General features: G+C 36.4%; 1 protein-coding gene across 5 annotated transcripts in view; it reads left to right on the forward strand.

Moving 5' to 3' along the window:
- ATG10 (autophagy related 10) overlaps positions 1-16,422 on the forward strand; it is a 409,500-nt gene that overhangs the window by 70,283 nt on the left and 322,795 nt on the right. The window lies entirely within an intron of this gene.

The following is a 16,422-nucleotide window of genomic DNA, read 5'->3' on the forward strand; positions in this document are numbered from 1 at the left end:
GAACAATATCTCTCCTTGATAGTGGGGTGACCCCAGGTTTCTGAAGGGAAGCAACAGTGGGTGTCCTTCATCTCCCAGAACTATGTGATAGAGACATGAAGAGAGAGAGTTTTTGCAGGACTTGTGGATGAAGATGCAGGGCTGGAGATCTAACTCTAGATGTCTGTCAAGAGAAGATTCCAATGGAATGTCCCCAGGAGGGGCAGTTGTGGGGCTTTGGCTGGCCACACTGAGAGGAGAAACTGGGCTTTTGGTCTCTGTGTCTCTGACTGGAGGTCACTCTCTCGCTCCCTGGAAGTTTGAGGTTGGCTGAAAGACCTTTTGTGAGGCTGATTACGTTTTTGGGATTTCTCTGGCTCTGAGCAGTTGAAGTTGACACAGAAGAAAAACTTGGCTTTTGGGACTTGGTCTCTGTCTCTCTGACTCTAAGTAGTGGAAACTGACCAGAGGAGAAGCTTTTGAGTTGGTGGTCCATAAGAGAGTTGAGCTCGCCAGGAGAAAAGGAGAGACTTTGAACTTTGTTTCTTTCTGGGGTTAAGCTGAGAGATCTGGCTGATTTGTGAAGAAGAAAGATTTTGAACTACTATTGTCCTCCATCTACCTAACTGTTTCAGAGTCACAGTTTGTGACTGGAATACTTCCTCAAACCTTTCTAAAATTATCCCCGTAGTCTAGGGAAATCCTCATCCCTCTTACCTCAGTTTTTCATCCTGTTATCCCAATAAAACCCCTGACTGAGAAAGCGACTGGAGTATCTTTATAGTTCACTCAGGAGGGAGGGAAGAAGCAACGGCTTCAAGAAGATTTGGGAGGTGAGGGAGGCAAAAGGGAGAGGTTGGTTAAGGGAGGGAGTGAGGGAGGAAGGGAGTTAGGAAATAGATTGATCCATCAGCCATCAGTAGGGATCAGCAGGCAAACCCCAGAACAAACCCCAGAGTATTCCCCAGTATCTATCTAGATCAGTATTCCCTGTGTACCAGTATCCCTGTGTGGTGGCATCCCTCAGCATTTCTCTGTTCTACCTCCATCACATATAAGCAGGTTCAGGTTCCTTAGCAGTCCCCTCTAGTCACAGCCAGAGGACAACAGTTTCCCCTCAGGTTACATTTACCATTTCAAGAAGTAACAGTTTCTCTCAGTTTACTCTTTTATTACAACTATTATCTGAGGAGACATATTCCCTCTGTCAGGGGGACAAGACTTGGCTACTGCTCTCCCAGAAAAAGAGAGGGGAAGAAGAATCTTCTCTCCCTCTCTCCCCATTTCCCTCTCTCCTTCCATTCCCTCTGGTTTCCCCTCTTAATTGTTCCCCTCTCAAATCCCTCAATTACATAGGGTATGGTGTGTAGCAGAGCTCCAGGTAAGATAAGGTGAAAATCACCTCTAATTTTATCTTGTATGTCTTAATATGCATGAAGTTGTTTCCTGTTGTCTCCCCCATTAGTGTTCAAGGTTCTTGAGGATAGGGACTGTGTTTTTGTCTTTCATTGTATCCCTTGTGCTCATCATGATGTCTTTCACATCATAAATGTTTAAAAAAAGCTTTGTGGACCTATCAGAGAAGTCATCTGAGAGTGAGAATTGTTTTTCACTTTAAAATTTACTGGCTTAGTGACAGGCCAGACCTCTGGTTGTTGTGATTTAATGCTAGAAAAGAAGAGACTGTTATAGGTCATTTAGCAGTTAACAAAAGATACACGTATCCAAGTGTGATAGGACCAATATCCACCAAGATTTTCTCCCGCTCCCAATGACATGAATTAGGTTAGTTTTTCCCCAAAAAGCAACTAATTGTGGACTTGATCCAGAGATGAGGCAGGGCTCAAACTTCTTAGTAACTTTTCCAACCTTCTCCCCACTACTTTCCCCCACATATCCCTGTTGAAATACTTGCTATATTAGGGTTAAAGTACAGGCCTGAGTCAATCTTGCTTCTAACACTATACCAAAGAAAGGTGATTCAACAAGGATATGCAGTGAGGTCACCATTACTTAATTTAGTTGAAGAAACTCACTGACTCTGAGTTGCCTATCATAGTATGCTATGCAAATATCAGAGACTGTAGCTCCTTGGTTGTTTATGACCAGGAAGTGATGTCAATGCCCTGAACCCTTAAGGCCTGTGAGCCAAATAAGTCTTAAGGATGACTTCAGTCGCTTTTATGGAAACACTAGTCTAAGTTGCATGAGGCAGGATGGAGTTAGAATTAGTTACTCTCATCACACACAGTGACCATCCAGGTTCTTTTAACACTAAGGCCAAGGATTCCTGGGGAACTCAGCTCAGCTCTCTCTCTATGCTCCACAGAATGTACTCTAGCCAGAGCAGACTAGGGTTGAGAGTGAGAAGAGGTTCTGATTGCCTCTATTTCATAAACAAGTAATATATTATCATTTCTTTCCTAAGAAAAAGAGGATTGTAGAGGAAAAAGCATATGAAATGTTTACTTCCTTTGACTTGAGTGATATCTGCTATATATAGCACTTCAACCTTGAAATTATCTTTGTTTTAATTCTTTCTTAAAGTTGAATTCTTATAGGCTAGTTGAATTCTTATAGGCTAAGAGTTCTGCTGTAATTGTTTTCCCAAAGTAGTTATAAGTCAGATTTCACATATTAGGCTATTAAAAAACTGGTTATATATGTACATATTTATATATATATATATATAATTTTTAAAAATGGTTAAATTTGGAATTTTCCCCTAATTTGAATGCATCATACTTTTTCATAATGGCTATCCATGTATACCATTTACCTTTAGGTTTAGCAAGTTTCAGAGTTTCTAGTCATTTGTTTTAGGAAAGATGGACTATAGCAAAAATTTGAAATCATTAGATGAATTACTAACATATTTCATAGTCTCAACTTAATTCCATATAAGTAGTGGGTATTTATTATAGTGAGTTATAAAATACATTTTTTTAAACCAGTATCTTCTAAGGTTTGGAAAACTCATATGTTTGTCATACCTAATAAGAGTTCATTAACTCCTGAAAACCCTAGGAGTAAGGCTGTATGAATTATAGCTAAAAAAAGAGAGAAGACAGAAGTTAATAATATGTTATAAATATAATTAAAACAGCTAATAATAATAATAGCTAATATTTGTTACCTACTATGTTCCAGGTACTGTGCTAAACATTTTACTAGTATTATCTCATTTGATCCTCACAAAATCCCTGGAAGGTAAGTGCTATTATTATCTCCATTTTACAGCAGAAAACACTGAAGCAAATGGAGGTGAAATGACTTGCCCAGGGCCACAACTTAGTAAATATCTGAAGTCATATTTGAATTCAAATAATTCTTACTTTAGGCCCATCACTTTATTTATTTTGCTCCCAGCTGCCCTTGACTTTCTTAATTATTTCCAAAGCTTGCAAGTTTAGCTTTTGAAAAACCACCAATGTGAGCTGCTCTTCCAATTCCATCAAAGAAAACTGCTTACACTTTGTACAGAGATAACGAGTTATTGATATGGCTTTGTACTTCACTTAACACATTTACACCTTCTAACCTCTATCATCAGCCCCCTTATTTTCTGTGATTGCATCAAATGGGATGAGTAACCAACCTCCCTCTCAGTCATAAAAAAATAAAATTATTTTATTATTTAATGATAATCTTGCAACATGCAATTATTAAGGGTCCATTGTATGCAAGGATCTGGGGTTACAAGGACAGTACCAAAATAGTTCCTGTCTTCAAGGAGACTACATTCTACCTGGTAGGAGTAACACATAAAATGATAATATAAACTACATAAAAATTAACTTTGGAATGGAAATGGAATTAACACCTTAGAAAAATAAGAGAAACTTTCAGGAGGATGTGGTATTTGAGCCAGGGCTTTCAGGAAGCTAGATACAGGTGAATAAGGTATCTCATCTAAGCATGAGAAATAGCCTATGAAGCATCATAGTGGTGGTGTATGGGATGATGTTGATGGGAAGCAACAAGTGGTCCAATTTTCTGAAATGCAGAATGGAAATCTCAAGCATAGTATTGTGTTAATGTAATTTTTTATGTATATACAAGCCATAAAAGCAAAGGAACTACAAAAGAAAATTGAGTAAGAAAGGTGTTGATAGGGCAGTAAATGAAAAGAATTTCTTAACTACAAACAAATATAAAGGTAAAAATTATAAATGCTTTCACAAAGTATGGACACTGATGCTATTTACTTGGTGTAATGACTTGGAGTCTTAGAAATAAATGGAGGTCAAATTACTGTGGGATGTAGAAATATATTTAAATGCATGTGAGGGAAAGGACAGCCTTATATCTCAGAGATTACAGGTTTTTTAAGAAGTACATTGAAAAAATTGATGGTGAGGCAGAATCAATGTGGTTGTAATTAGAGCCACTAAAGGAAATTATTTGTGTATATTATAGATGAACATATTACCAGGGCTGGGGAATGTCTACCATGGGATTTTTATGAATGATTTAGAGTAGAAATAAAAAGGAAGTTAATGATGTCTGTATAGGAAACTAAATTGAAATGGCATTGGAATCATCAGTAAAGTCAGAGAAAATCATGCAAACTTCTTATTTGGACATCAGAAGAACTTACAAATATCAGGACCTCATTTAAATGTACCAATCTCCTGAATATATGGTTGAAGGTATTTCACAAGTATAGTTCATCATTGCAGTGTGAAAGTAACAATACAGCAAATATAGGAATGAATCTAATCAGGATGCAAATCATCTTTAGTTGATACTACAATAATATACTGACATAATCAGACTTAAATAATTATACTAACTCTGGGAGTAAACTTAAAGATAAAACAAAAGCACCTAGCTGGGTCATTGACTCTAAGGAACCTATAGGGAATATAAATCCTTCACAAAATCAAAAACTGTCTTGTCTTTGTCCTAATTTTTATGACTGACTTAGTGATTGTTTTTGTTATCCATGTCAGGAATTGGGATTCAGTCAAGCTGTTCACTTAACATTCCAAAGTTGATAACAGAAGCTCTTAATTTTATTGGTAGTTATAACATTCTAGTACTCTACATTATATCCATCTGTTTTTTTACAACTCTAGTTAATATTATTTTATTATCACTGATACCTTATACAGTTCGTTTACTAACTTGGTCTAACTCTAAAATTATAGTTGCAGTTACCTACCTAATGTATTATATGAAATCATTTGGTTTATAATAAATTATATAAAAGCAATACATGCAGTTTGATTCCTTCAATTGCTACTCTTGTCTTAATGGATTCTACTCCTGCCCCTTATTTTAACTCTCTGTGTATCTTTCTGTTGTGCAAGTATTTTTTTTTTTATAAACAACGTACTGTTAGATTTTGGCTTCTAATCCTTTCTGCTATCCTCTCTTTTTTTTTTCTTCCCAATTTAAACATTATTTTATTAGGTCATTTTCAAACAATATTCCTTGGAAATGTAAAGATTAAAATTTAGGAAATTGGGGAAACTGAGGCAGGTAGAAATTAGTTTCTCTCTGTAAGGAGTATTATATTTTTATGAGGTTTATTAAAGATTAAGGATTAAAGAAAATACAGGATAAGAAACACGTGCCTAGGCCAGAGAGGCCTAGATAAGATAATCTCACATCCTGGAAGAGCCACGTCTGCTCCAAAACGGAAGTCTAAAAGAGCGACCACAAAAGCCTTTGCAATCAGGTTAAATCCCTTCTCGATCTCAGCCCACCTGAGAATTCAGTGAGATTACAAAGCATTTTGGGGAAGTGGAGCAAGGGCTTGTGGAGCCTGAAGTCCTGGATTCGTGTCTATTTTTTACAGAAACAAAGATCCTTTTCTTTTCTTCCCCCCCTCCCACCAACCCTCCCCTAGCCAATGCACGATTCTACTGGATATCACGTGTCCTTGATTCAAACACATTTCCATGTTGTTGGTATTTGTATTAGGGTGTTCATTTAGCTTCCTTCCTCATTCATGTCCTTTCCACCTCTGTAGTAAAGCAGTTGCTTATCTTTGGTGTTTTTACTTCCACCGTTTGTCCTTTGCTTGTGGATAGTGTTTTTTTTCTCCTAAATCCCTGCAGAATGTTCAGGGACGATGTGTTGACACTAATGGAGAAGTTCATTATGTTCTCTTGTACCACAGTGTACACAGTCTCTGTGTACAATGTTTTCCTGGTTCTGCTCCTTTCACTCTGCATCACTTCCTGGAGGTTGTTCCAGTCTCTATGGAATTCCTCCACTTTATAATTCCTTTGAGCACAATAGTATTCCATCACCAACATATACCACAATTTGTTCAGCCATTCCCCAATTGAAGGGCATCTCCTCATTTTCCAATTTTTGACCACCACAAAGAGCGCAGCTATGAATATTCTTGTACAAGTCTTTTTCCTTATTATCTCTTTGGGGTACAAACCCAGCAGTGCTATGGCTGGATCAAAGGGCAGACATTCTTTTATTGCCCTTTGGACATAGTTCCAAATTGCCCTCCAGAATGGTTGGATCAATTCACAACTCCACCAGCAATGAATTAATGTCCTGACTTTGCCACATTCCTTCCAGCATTCATTACTTTCCTTTGCTGTCATATTAGCCAATCTGCTAGGTGTGAGGTGATACCTCAGAGTTGTTTTGATTTGCATCTCTCTGATTATAAGAGATTTAGAGCACTTTTTCATGTGCTTATTAATAGTATTCATTTCTTTGGCTGAAAACTGCCTGTTCATGTCCCTTGCCCATTTATCAATTGGAGAATGGCTTGATTTTTTGTACAATTGATTTAGCTCTTTATCAATTTGAGTAATTAGACTTTTGTCATAGGATTTTGTTATGAAAATTGTTTCCCAATTTGTTGCTTCCCTTCTCAATTTGGTTACATTGGTTTTGTTTGTACAAAAACTTTTTAATTTGATATAATCAAAATTGTTTATTTTACATTTTGTGACTCTTTTTATGTCTTGCTTGGTTTTAAAGTCTTTCTCTTCCCACAGGTCTGACATGTATATTATTCTGTGTTCACCTAATTTACTTATAGTTTCCTTCTTTATGTACAAGTCATTCACCCATTCCAAGTTTATCTTGGTGTAGGGTGTGAGGTATTGATCCAAACCTAATCTCTCCCACACTGTCTTCCAGTTTTCCCAGCAGTTTTTGTCAAATAGTGGATTTTTGTCCCAGAAGCTGGGGTATTTGGGTTTGTCATATACTGTCTTATTGTGGTCACTTACCCCAAGTGTATTCCACTGATCCTCCTTTCTGTCTCTTAGCCAGTACCAAATTGTTTTGATGACCAATGCTTTATAATAGAGTTTGAGATCTGGGACTGCAAGGGCACCTTCCTTTGTATTTTTTTCCCCATTATTTCCCTGGATATCTTGATCCTTTGTTCTTCCAAATGAACTTTGTTATGTTTTTTTCTAAGTCAATAAAAAAATTTTTGGAAGTTCAATGGGTATAGCACTAAATAGATAAATAAGCTTGGGTAGGATGGTCATTTTTATTATAGTGGCTCATCCTACCTGTGAGCAGTTAATATTTTTCCAATTGCTCAAGTCTAGTTTTAGTTGCGTGGAGAGTGTTTTGTAGTTGTGTTCATATAGTTCCTGTGTTTGTCTCAGGAGATAGATTCCTAAGTATTTTATTTTGTCTAAGGTGATTTTGAATGGGATTTCTCTTTTCTAATTCTTGCCGCTGAGCTGTGTTGGAAATATATAGAAATGCTGATGATTTATGTGGGTTTATTTTGTAACCTGCAACTTTGCTAAAGTTGTTGATTATTTCGACTAGCTTTTTGGTTGAATCTCTAGGATTCCTTAAGTAAACCATCATATAATCTGCAAAGAGTGATAGCTTGGTCTCCTCCTTGCCTGTTTTGATGCCTTCAATTTCTTTTTCTTCTCTAATTGCTACTGCTAGTGTTTCTAGTACAATATTAAATAATAGAGGTGATAATGGGCATCCTTTTTTCACTCCTGATCTTATTGGGAATGCATCTAGTTTATTCCCATTGCAGGTGATGTTAGTTAATGGTTTTAGATATATGCTGTTTATTATTTTTAGGAACAACCTTTCTATCTGCTATCCTCTCTTATGGGTGAATTCATCTCATTCACTTTCATAGTTATGATATCTAAGGATGTATTTTCTTTTCATCCTTCTCTCTTCTTATCTTTAACCCAGACTTATGTATTTATAGAGCCAGTATGGGTTAATGAAGATGGACAAGTTGGAAAAAAGTTCTACTAGGCTTCCTTAAGAGAAGCACCCTGTCAATACTAGGGGGCTTCATTAAAGGTCACTAAAGCCCCTTTTAAGAATTAAACTTCGTTATTCCATGATTTAGCATTTGACATCCCTTCGTACAAGTTTCTTTTATCTCCAATCCATCCTCCACACTGCTGCATAATCTTCCTAATGACCACCTCATTTCCCCCACTCAAAAATCATCAGTGGTTCCCTATAACCCAGAATATAAAATAGAAACTGATCAGCTTGCCATTTAAATCCTTCTAAAATATCACTCCAATATACATTTCTCATCTAAATTCATAATATTCCCTTTAATGTATTTCACACTCCAGCCATCCACTGCACATTGCACTTACTAAGTGCATACTTAGTATGCATACATACAAACTGTACCTCATATTTGGAATTGACTACTTTCTAATCATTCCCTACCAAAATCCTTATCTTCCTTCAAGACTTATCTCAGATGTGACTACCTTCTCATGAACCTTTCCTAATGCCCTCAAATTAGTACTTTTGGCTTAAACTTTATGACTCGGACTTCAAGACAAGGGACCACCACTTATAAAACACAGCACAGAAAATGTATATATATTCTTTAAAGATGAACAAATCTCATTGATTCTATGAGCCTATTATTATACAGTGACAATATATGTCATAAAAGATAAGATATTTCATAAATCTAGATTCAAGATAATAAGGACATTAGAATAGGAAGATAGCAAAGGGATTCCGAAAGCAGATGGATAAAAGAGAGACACCTTCCAGAAGGCCAAGAAGATGGAAGAAGAATTCATACCAATCCTCATTTCATCACAAAAGGATAGCTAAATAAATTTACCACAATCTCTTCAGTGACAACAACAAAAAGCATTCAAATAGTCTTAGTTTCTGTTACAGGATTTATTCTACTGCCTTATGACAATAAAGTTACTGTCCCTAGCCATTTTTTATATGAGGTAACTTCATGAGCAGAGAGTCAAGATGACCAAGAGTTAGCATTTTTCTGGGTTCTGCCAACAAACCTCTTCATAATGAGTCACTTTTCCATCCCAGAGGAGCTAAGGAAGGCAAATAGAAGGTATATGGGCATTATTGTGGGGATGGCCAGAAATGAAACACAGCAACAACAGAGCTACAAGTGGCAGAAGCAGCAAAGGCTCTGACAATAGCAGGGGGACAGAGTACAGGGAAGCCCAGTACACAATAAAGAGACCGAGCACCTAGACAGAAAGAGACTCCTAGGGACCCAGTTTGTAGCACTGGGGACAGGAATAGGTGCTGACTGATAACTCTGTTACCCATTACCCATTTCTGGGTTATAGTTCCAGGGTAGAGAGGTGATTGAAGTCCACCTCTGGCTTCATTTAACCCACATTTCTCCATCTCTGCCAGCATAACATGAGAGCCCTTGTTGAATGCTATTCTGACAAGTTATCTAAGTGTATATACCATATCCATGGCATTCTCTTGATCTGCCAATCAAGTAACTTATCAAAGGACCTAGGATTAAATGATCATGATCTGTTATTTTTCATTAACATTTTTTTATTGATGCTCTCTCCAAATTATATCATCTCTTCCTTCTTGTAAAACCTAGTATTTTCTCTTGTAATAAAGAAAAGAACCAATCCAAATGATATACTGATGATGTTTGAATGCAACATTCCATTCTTATTATCTCCTCTCCAGTGAAAGGTAAATGGATTTTGTCTTTTCATCTCTGGAGCCAGGATTGGTAATTAAAATTGCATAGGGTTTAGCTTCATTTTGTTATTGTTTAGGTAGTTATTGTATATGCTGTTTTCAGAGTTCTGCATTTGTTATATACATCTTCTTATGTTTCTCATATTTATTGTTTCTCAGAATTTAATAATCCATTACATTACCAATACCACAATTTGTTCAACCATTGTCCAATTGATGAACATACCCTTTGTTTTAAATTCTAGTGAACACAAAAATTACTGTTCTGATTATTCTGCTATATAGGAGATCATTCTTTAGATATTCAACTATGGGATCTTAAAGAATATGGACATTTTGGGCATGACTTTTTGAAAAACCATGCTCACGTTAAAAAATGATCACTGCTTCCTTTTCTAAGTCCTCAAATACAAATTCTTTAGTAATATGTATAGAGTGTTGGTAGTGTTAAATTTATTTCTTGTTGGACTTAATAATTAATTGGTGGTCTTCAGGGATTTAATTTCTAAATCCCAAAATAAATTACTAAAGTAAATGGAATTTATGGTAGCTTATTTACAATAGAGGGAAGATATTAAGGGAGAGAGAAAAGGGGAGAGAGTGAAAGAGAGAGAGAGAGCTCTGGCTTCTTCAGAGCCAGGTAGAAATTCTAAGCCCTAGCCAGGGGAAAGGAGTCTCAAGATGATGGTTCACACCGCCAGAAAGGGCAAGGAAAACTAAGTCAGTCTTTTACTCACCACAGTGACCTTCTAAAAGAAAAGGAGTCTGATGTCTCCTGCCTGAGCTCCTCCAGGGGTCCAGTTCCACAGCCAAGTTTCTTCATACCAAGTCTGAGTGTCTGTCTTCCAGTGCAACTCCGAGTGACTGATCTTCCAGTCTCTCCTCCGAGTGACTGAATCCTTCTTGAATTCTATCGATCCCTCTCTTGTGCCTATGTTTCCTCTATTTAAAGATCTTTTTCTCTTGTGTCCACTCCCCCAAATTTTGTGTCAACCAATTACAGCAGATACTCTTCTCCAGGACTGCCCACTCAATGTATGAAATGGGTGTTCACACCTTTTTAAGTTAGCTATACCTTTTGTGGTTAGTTAATATCTTTTTTGGTTAGTTCACCTTTTGTAGTTAGTTAACACCTTTTTGTAGTTAAAATGGGTAGATCTACTTTAAATACTGAGATAAAACTTTGGGGATTAAAATCTAAAAATAGATAGGGAATTTCAATTTAATTTTCACAATAAAGGAAGGAGCTAAGTACCTTCATTGTTACAATCAAGAGATAGCCAAATCCAATCTTCACAGTAGGAATAGAAATCAAATTCACTGGGTATTCTTTGCACACTCCACCTTCTTCCTTTCTTGGAAATTGGGATTCCATTTGCCTTTTACCAGTCTTGCAGCAATTTTTATGTTGTAGATCTTTCATATTTCATTGCCAGTAGTTTAGACATTTTACCTCTATCTGTTCTGTTAATACTTTAGGATATAGTTTGTTTGGGCCTGGCTACTGAAAAGCATTGAGGGCAGCAGCTAAGTCTTCCCTTACTATTTCTTCACTTATTCTCAGTTTCCACTATTTGCTAGTCATATTTGTTATATCTCTCCCAGTCCAGAGAGTCTTTTCTTTGGAAGAAAAAATAGAATAAAAACAAAAATAATTAATATTTCCATACTTTTTACATTTATCTCTTGTTATTCTCATAATCCTATGAGGTAAGTACTTCAGGTTTTTTTTTCCCCAATATATAGAAGAAGAAACAGAGGCTTGCTTAAGGACCCATAGAAAATACCAGAGATAGGATTTGAACCAAGTGTCTTTTGACTCCATGTCCAACATTCTTTCCACCATGACAAGCTGCTTCTCTAAAAGCTGAATTCTTCAGCCTTTGAATAATAATAACTATAATGATAATAATAGTATTTCTATAGTGCTTTAAGGTTTGCAAAGAACTTTATATATGTAATTTATTTAAGTCCTTATGACCCTATCAGGTGTTGTTATTAATCCCATTTTATGGTTGAGGAAACTAAGATGAATTAAGCAACTTACCTAGGATCTTATATCTGGAAAGCATATGAGGAAAGACTTAAATTGAGGACTTTCTGACTTCAAGGGCAACACTTATCTACTTCAACTTCAAAACTTAGATGCCTTCAGTTGTCAGTTATCATTGTATGATTTTCTCTGATCACTGGTCCTTTTCCTTCTTTAATTCACCTCTTGCTACCATCATAGTTTAAGAAAATCAGAAACTCCCCTTTTTTTTTAGCAGTCATTAGTAACCTCTGCAATTTTGACCTTCAGTGTTCTTGACTTTTTTTTTAACACAATGGGGATAGTCTATATTCATCTTCAGTTACCTGCCTTTTGCTGTTATGGAAGATGGGTTTGGTTATATCGTAGGAAGAGTATCTCTTTCTACTCTACTGTATCTCTTTAAGTTTCAACATTTTTTTTTCCAGATCACATGTTAGTACAATTTTCAGTAATAATTTTCCAACATTTTGCAATCTATGTTCTCTCCCTCCCTCCTTCCTCTTCCCCTTCCTCAAGATAGCAGGTAAAATGATATAGGTTGCACATGGGTTATTATAAGAATACATTTTTGCAAATGAAAACAACTGAGGTACCACCTCTTTCCTATTAGATTGGCTAAAATCACAGAAAAGGGAAATGAAAATGTTGGAATGGATACAGGAAAATTGGGACTCTAAATACACTGTTGATGGGGTTATAATCTGATCCAACCACTTAGGAGAACAATTTGGAACTATGCTCACAGGACTTTAAAATTGTTCATACCTTTTTGCCCATCAATACCATTATTAGGGTGTATGGGGTGCTCAGGGAGGAGTAGTATCTCTGGTATGGAGGGCTTGTCGTGCCCTCCTAGGGCAGCTCTCCAGCCTCTGACCCCCACCTGACACCCAGCTCTCACTTGTGGCTCCCAGTAGCTGCTAGCATGGGGCAGCGGCCACACCCCAGGCAAAGGCTTCGACAGGCCGGCTAAACCTTGTGAGGGTAGCCATCGGTCGTCGACCCCTGGTGAACCAGGGCTTGGTTCACCCAGCGTGTGAAGACTGCTTCGGTGGAACAGGCGGAAGAAACCAATAAGAAGGTTCAACGGCTGAGAGGGCGACACAGCAAAGCACTGTGGAGTGCTTAGGGCGTATTGGAGCACGAAGACAACACAGCCATCCAATGCAGCTGAGGAAGTCTCCAGGTGTAACGACTTTTCGTGCCACTGGACCCAGGCTTCCAATGCCGAGAGAGTGGGACTGTCTCTGTGCACTGACTTTTCCACTTAAATCTTCACACACAAGTGTCTTTGTGCACAAAAATGCACAAAGACAATCGCCATCCTCGATTACCGAGAGACTACTACTACCATCCCAAAAAGATTTTTAAAAAGGGGAAAGGATAATTTTTGTATAAAAAAATTGATTGCAGTTCTTTTTGTGATAGAAAAGAATTTGAAATTGAGGAGTTGCCCATCATTTGGGGAATGGCTGAAATGTGATAATTATGGTTTAACATTGTGTTAAAAGAAATGACAAGCAGAATGATTTCAGAAAACTCTGGAAAGATATGAACAATTGTAGCAGCAATATTTCTTTTTTTTTTTTTTGGAAATGTTATTTAGTCAATTTAGAACATTATTCCTTGGTTACAAGAATCATATTCTTTCCCTCCCAACATATACCACAATTTGTTCAGCCATTCTCCAATTGAAGGGTATCCCCTCATTTTCCAATTTTTGGCCACCACAAAGAGTGCAGCTATAAATATTCTTATACATGTCTTTTTCCTTATTATCTCTTTGGGGTACAAACCCAGCAGTGCTATGACTGAATAAAAGGGTAGATAGTCTTTTATTGCCCTTTGTGCATAGTTCCAAATTGCCCTCCAGAATGATTGGATCAATTCACAACTCCACCAGCAATGAATTAATGTCGCAACTTTGCCACATCCTCTCCACCATTCATTACGTTCCTTTGCTGTCATGTTGGCCAACCTGCTAGGTGTGAGGTGATACCTCAGAGTTGTTTTGATTTGCATTTTTCTGATTATAAGAGATTTAGAACACTTTTTCATGTGCTTATTAATAGTTTTGATTTCTTTGGCTGAAAACTGCCTGTTCATGTCCCTTGCCCATTTTTCAATTGAAGAATGGCTTGATTTTTTTGTAAAATTGATTTAGCTCTTTATCAATTTGAGTAATTAGACTTTTGGCAGAGGTTTTTGTTATGAAGATTGTTTCCCAATTTGATGCTTCCCTTCTAATTTTGGTTGTGTTGGTTTTGTTTGTACAAAACCTTTTTAATTTGATGTTACCAAAATTATTTATTTTACATTTTTTGATTTTTTCCCAACTCTTGCTTGGTTTTAAAATCTTTCCTTTCTGAAAGATCTGACATGTATACTATTCTGTGTTCACCTAATTTACTTATAGTTTCCTTCTTTATATTCAAGTTATTCACCCATTCTGAGTTTATCTTGGTGTAGGGTGTGAGATGTTGATCCAAACCTAATCTCTCCCACACTGTCTTCCAATTTTCCCAGCAGTAGTGGATTTTGGTCCCAAAAGCTGGGATCTTTGGGCTTATCATAGACTGTCTTGCAGAGGTCACTTACCCCAAGTCTATTCCACTGATCCTCCTTTCTGTCTCTTAGCCAGTACCATATTGTTTTGATGACCACTGCTTTAAAGTATAGTTTGAGATCTGGGACAGTAAGGCCACTTTTCTTCCCATTTTTTTTTCATGATTTCCCTGGATAGCCTTGATCTTTTGTTCTTCCAAATGAACTTTGTTATGTTTTTTTCTAATTCAGTAAAAGTTTTTTGGTAGTTCGATGGGTATGGCACTAAATAATAAATAAGTTTCGGTAGGATGGTCATTTTTATTATGTTAGCTCATCCTACCTATAAGCAATTGATGTTTTTCCAATTTTTAGATTTAGTTTTAATTGTGTGGAGAGTGTTTTGTAGTTATGTTCATATAGTTCCTGTGTTTGTCTCAGGAGATAGATTCCTAAGTATTTTATATTGACTAGGGTGATTTTAAATGGAATTTCTCTTTTTAATTCTTGCCGCTGAGATGTGTTGGAAATATATAGAAATGCTGATGACTTATGTGGGTTTATTTTGTATCCTGCAACTTTGCTAAAGTTGTTGATTATTCTGACTAGCTTTTTAGTTGATTCTCTAGGATTCTTTAAGTAGACCGTCATATCATCTGCAAAGAGTGATAGCTTGGTCTGCTCATTATCTACTTTAATGCCTCCAATTTCTTTTTCTTCTCTAATTGCTACAGCTAGTGTTTCTAGTACAATGTTAAGTAATAGAGGTGATAATGGGCATCATTGTTTCACTCCTGATCTCATTGGGAAGAATTCTAGTGTATTCCCATTGCAAATGATGTTTGCTGATGGTTTTAGTAAAATACTGTTTATTATTTTTAGGAAAGGGCCTTCTATCCCAATACTTTCTAATGTTTTCAGTAGGAATGAGTGTTGTATTTTATCAAAGGCTTTTTCTGCATCTTTTGAGATAAACATGTAGTCTTCGTCAGTTTGCTTGTTAATATGGTCAATTATGTGGATGGTTTTCCTAATATTGAACCATCCTTGCTTTCCTGATATAAATCCCTCCTGATCATAATGAATGACCTTCAGGATGACTTGCTGGAGTCTTTTTGCTAGTATTGTATTTAAGATTTTTGCGTCTATGTTCATTAGGGAGATTGGTCAGTAGTTTTCTTTCTCTTTTTTTTTGACCTACCTGGCTTTGGAATCAGTACCATATTTGTGTTGTAAAAGGAATTTGGTAGAATTCCCTCTGCTTATTCTGTCAAATAGTTTGTATAATATTGGGATTACTTGTTCTTTAAATGTTTGATAGAATTCATTTGTGAATCCATCTGGACCTGGAGATTTTTTTCTTAGGGAGTTTTTTGATGGCTTGTTCAGTTTCTTTTTCTGATATGGGTTGTTTAGGTATTCTATTTCTTTCTCTGTCAGTTTAGGCAAGTTATATTTTTGGAAGTATTCATGCATATCACCTAGATTGCCCTATTTGTTGCCATATAATTGGGCATTGTAGTTTTTAATGATTGCCTTCATTTACTCTTCATTAGATGTGAGTTCTCCCTTTTCATCTATGATACTGTCAATTTGGTTTTCTTCTTTCTTTTTTAAAATTAGATTGACCAATACTTTGTCAATTTTATTTGTTTTTTCAAAGTACCAGATTCTAGTCTTATTTATTAAATCAATAGTTCTTTGACTTTCAATATTATTAATTTCTCCTTTAATTTTTAGGATCTCTAATTTAGTTTTAATTTGTTCACTTTCTATTTTTTTAATTTGCATGCCCAATTCATTGACCTCAGCCCTCCCCAATTTGTTAATATATGAACTCAAGAATATAAATTTCCTTCTGAGCACTGCTTTGGCTGCCTCTCATAGATTTTGAATGGATGTCTTATCATTGTAATTTT

This window comes from Monodelphis domestica, chromosome 3 (assembly GCF_027887165.1).
Source record: "Monodelphis domestica isolate mMonDom1 chromosome 3, mMonDom1.pri, whole genome shotgun sequence".
Lineage (NCBI taxonomy): Eukaryota > Metazoa > Chordata > Mammalia > Didelphimorphia > Didelphidae > Monodelphis > Monodelphis domestica.